Genomic DNA, 5052 nt, shown 5'->3' on the forward strand with positions numbered 1-5052 from the left:
AAGTAAAGTTTTAGATCTGTAAATATGTTGCTCTTAAATATAAATTCAGTATATATAGTTCTCCTAGTTAAAGTTTCTCAGCTTCATCAGTGATGGAGCTGAACTCTGACCATGAGAGGGCAGCCATGATCAGTATAAAATAAAAATAAACCTTTTAAAGCTTATATACCATCTTTCATAAGTTTTTGTACAGAATATACAGAGAGCAAATATTTTCGTTTAGGGACAATATCATTTGTTACATAACTTGGTGGCAAACTAGGTTTGTGGTTGATAGCAGGCCATTTGTACACCAGGAGCTACTTGAACTAAAATTTCGAAAAACTTCTGCAATTAGATTTTTGGTTTAAGGATTTTGGCTCAAATAATCAAGATATAGAAGTTTATCTGAGTCCCAGACACCAGTTCCTGGAAACCGAAAGTTTCACTCTTGAGGAACTCATCCCTTCCTTCAGTTGGTTGTAAAGCCATGACTTGCTCATTCATCCATTCACTTCTGCTTATCCTTTTCAGGGTCACGGAGGGCGCTGGAGCCTATCCCAGCTGTCATAGGGCGAGAGGCAGGGTACACTCTGGACAGGCCATCTTGGTCTTTCTAGACCAAGATGGCGCCGAGTATGGCAGCCTCGTCGCGAGCTCCCCCAAGCAACAGCTGTTTTTTGTGTTTAATTTTACTTTTTCTTTATTTTTTCACGAGTAGCACATGTCTCCTTGTGTACGACCGACAAACCTTACTGGACATAAAAGATGGACTTTCTCATCACTTTCCGGAGTTCAAGTTTTGCAACACGGACCCTCCGTTTGCAGACCCCCCATTCATCTCACCTGAGATGCCTTTGTTCTGGGCCCGTGGAGGCCGCAAACGCCGACGCAGAGGGAGAAGATCTGGCGTTCTGGTTCGACTGAGACGGCGCACTAACAGACCACCGTTACCCAGTTTATTACTGGCTAATGTGCAGTCTCTGGAGAACAAGCTGTGCGAGCTTCGGGCACGGATCTCATTCCAGCGAGAGATGCGGGACTGCTGCGTGATCTGCCTCACAGAAACCTGGCTATCGGACAAGGTACCGGACTCCGCAATACAACTACCGGGGTTCTCTGTGCACCGCGCGGACAGGTCACAGGAGCTTACTGGGAAAAGCAGAGGCGGTGGTGTATGTTTCATGATCAACAACAGCTGGTGTGATTATGCGAACGTGCACCCGGTCAAATCCTTCTGCTCACCGGACCTGGAGTACCTGATGATTAAGTGCCGGCCATTCTGGCTACCGAGGGAATTCACAGCAGTGATTATTACGGCGGTTTACATTCCCCCACAAGCCGACACTGACCGAGCACTCAGGGAACTGTACAGCGCGATCAGCAGTGAGGAAACCGCACACCCAGAGGCGGCGTTTATCACGACCGGGGACTTTAATAAGGGTAACCTGAAGAAAGTCTCACAAAAACTCCACCAACACATCCATTTCAGCACTCGTGGAGACCGGCTTCTTGACCACTGCTACACCTCTTTCCGGGATGCATACAAAGCCCTCCCCCGCGCCCCATTCGGCCAATCAGATCACCGCTCCATCCTGCTCCTGCCCGCCTACAGGCAGAAGCTGAAACAGGAAGCTCCAACCCTGAGGGCGGTGCACCGTTGGTCGGACCAATCGGAGTCTACGCTGCGGGACTGTTTTGATCACGCGGACTGGGAAATGTTTCACGTGGCTGCTAAAGACATTGATGAGTACACAGACTCAGTCTGCGGATTTATCAGAAAATGCGTAGAAGATGTCGTCCCATCCAGAACAGTTAAATCCTTCCCAAATCAAAAACCCTGGATTAACAGAGATGTTCGCACAGCACTGGCGGCACGGAGCACCGCTTTTGCCTCCGCGAACACATCGGACTACAAACACGCACATTACCAACTCCGGAAGACGATCAAAGCAGCCAAACGTGAGTACAGGGACAAGGTGGAGCAACATTTTGACAACCCTCGGAGTATGTGGCAGGGACTAAACACGATCACAGACTTTAGAGGGAAAACCAGCACACCGCAGACCACGGCCTCTCTGTGTGAGGATCTAAACGTATTCTACGCTAGATTCGACACAGCGAACACCACGAGACCGGACAGTGTGCGCACCGCGGATGACGTCAGTGCGCACACTGTGTCTGAGGAGGATGTGCGGAAGTGCTTCAGGAGGGTGAACGCACGCAAAGCTACTGGTCCGGACGGGATTCCCGGCCGCGTCCTCAAGTCATGCGCGGCTCAGCTGGCTGGAGTGTTTACACACATCTTCAACCTTTCCCTCTCTCTGTCTGTAGTCCCAGCCTGCTTCAAAATGGCCACCATCGTCCCTGTACCCAAATCCTCCACCATCTCCTCATTGAACGACTGGCGACCCGTAGCCCTGACCCCCATCGTGAGCAAATGCTTCGAGAAGCTGGTCAGGGACTTCATCTGCTCTGCACTACCCGACTCACTGGACCCTCTACAGTTCGCATACCGCCACAACAGGTCCACTGATGATGCCATAGCCCTGACACTCCATGCTGCCCTGTCACACCTGGAGAAGAGAGACACGTATGTGAGAATGCTGTTTGTAGATTACAGCTCAGCATTCAACACCATCGTTCCCTCGAAGCTGGACAGGAAACTGCAGGATCTAGGACTGAGCAGCTCCCTCTGCAGCTGGATCCTTAACTTCCTGTCTGACAGACGCCAAGTGGTCAGACTGGGCAGCACCACCTCATCCCCCATCACACTGAACACTGGTGCTCCACAGGGGTGTGTACTGAGCCCTCTCCTGTACTCACTCTACACCTACGACTGCACGGCCACTAGAAACTCCAACATCATTGTGAAGTTTGCGGACGACACTACAGTGGTGGGTCTTATTACCAACGGTGATGAGACGGCCTACAGGGAGGAGGTCAGCGCCCTGACCCACTGGTGTCAAGACAACCATCTCACCCTCAACGTCGCAAAGACAAAGGAGTTGATAGTGGACTTCCGGAGGTGCAGAGGAGTACACACCCCCATCACCATCAACGGCGCTGCTGTGGAGAGAGTGAGCAGCTTCCGCTTCCTTGGTGTACATCTGGCTGAGGATCTTACGTGGTCAGTACACATAAACAAAACAGTGAAGAAGGCGCAGCAGCGCCTCTTCTTTCTCAGGAGACTGAAGAGATTCGGCATGAGCCCCCGCATCCTCAGGACCTTCTATCGCTGTGCCATTGAGAGCATCCTCACTGGATGCATCACCACCTGGTACGGCAACAGCACCGCTCACAACCGCAAAGCTCTCCAGAGAGTAGTGCGGTGTGCTGAACGGATAATTGGAGGTGAGCTTCCCTCCCTCCAAGACATCTACAGGAAGCGGTGCCTGAGGAAAGCGGGGAGGATCATCAAGGACTCCAGCCACCCCAGCCATAAACTGTTCAGACTACTTCCATCAGGAAGGAGGTTCTGCAGCATCCGGTCCCGTACCAGCAGACTGAGAGACAGCTTTTTCCATCAGGCCATCAGACTGCTGAACACTTCATAGACACCTCACCCTCACTACTGGAACTTCAACATTATGCACTCCATACTGTATATAAATACCACTGTTCTGCACATACCAACCTCTGTATATTTTATATATCTTATTTTATTGTTTACTTTATTTCATTTGTAAAACATGTATATACATACTATATACACACTCAAACACACACACGTAGAAAAACATATTTAGTATACACATTCAGTAACGTATATACCTTTACATATTGTACATATATTTATTACTTTTTAGATTAGCCATTTTTATATTTTGCTTGTTTTACGTTATTGTATTTTGCACAACTCTGTTGCTTGTGAAGCTCGCACACAAGAATTTCACTCACATGTACTGTACCAGTGTACCTGCACATGTGATGTGACAATAAAAGTGATTTGATTTTTTTCTGTCGCAGGGCTAACACAGAGACAGGAGACAACCAATTGCACTCACATTCACACCTATGGGCAATTTAGTGCTTCCAGTTAACCTATCCCCACTAATTGCATGTCTTTGGACTGTGGGTGGAAGCGGGAGTACCCGGGGAGAACCCACGCAAACACAGGGAGAACATGCAAACTCCACACAGAAAGACCCCGGCCTGATGGTGGAATTGAACTCAGGACCTTCTTGCCGTGCGGCAACAGTGCTAACCACCGAGCCACCGTGTTGCCCGGGCTTACAACACCTGGTATTCCCAGGAGGTCTCCCATCCAAGTACTAACCAAGCCCAACCTTGCTTAGCTTGTGAAATCAGACGAGATCGGGCGTGCTCAGGGTGGTATGGCCGTAAGCTGGTTTGCTAAATCTCCCTATAATCATTTGGTGTCGTTTTTGTGTTCATGTAGCTTCTGCTGTTTTGACTAACAGACATATGCCTCTTTAACTTTGGGAAGTGTTTCACCAGCAGATGCCTGAAGTGGTTCTGGAAATTCTTCCCAACAAAAGTATAGAATACAGGACTGATACAAAAGTAAAAGTAGGCAATGGTGCGAGTAATTTGAAGTGCATAACCCAGTTTCTGTTCGTACCCACAATCACTCACAACTTCATTGTTGATGTTCATCAAGTGTACAAAGTTGAAAGGAGTCCAGCACATGAAAAACAACAGCACAATGATGAAGATGAGCCTGACTGTCTTGAATTTGTTGGCAATCCTGGATGACATAACAGTGAATGCAATCCTACTGTAGCAGTAGACAATAACAATCAGTGGGAAAATAAAGAAAACAATAAGCTGAAGATAAAACCCAGATTTTCTCAGCTGGCCCATATCAACATAGGTAAGGTTTCGAGGGTACTCCTCACAAAAAGTTTTGTTATCAAGACTAGAAAAGAAACTACTATAGATAATCATTGGTCTGATACATGCTAACCCACTGACTAGCCACACAATACTGCAGGAGATTCCTGCATACTTTCGATTTCTTACTTGTGAGTCATTCAACGGGTACAGAATTGCAAGGTATTGATCAAAGGTCAGAAGGGCTAGAAAGAGTACAGAGCTGTAAAAACCCAG

General features: G+C 48.1%; 1 pseudogene; it reads right to left on the minus strand.

Moving 5' to 3' along the window:
* Positions 1 to 4209: 4209 nt before the first annotated feature.
* Positions 4210 to 4328, minus strand: LOC134635122 (5S ribosomal RNA; annotated as a pseudogene).
* Between the last annotated feature and the right edge of the window lie 724 nt (positions 4329 to 5052).

The sequence above is a fragment of the Pelmatolapia mariae genome, linkage group LG9 (assembly GCF_036321145.2).
Source record: "Pelmatolapia mariae isolate MD_Pm_ZW linkage group LG9, Pm_UMD_F_2, whole genome shotgun sequence".
Taxonomy (NCBI): Eukaryota; Metazoa; Chordata; class Actinopteri; order Cichliformes; family Cichlidae; genus Pelmatolapia; species Pelmatolapia mariae.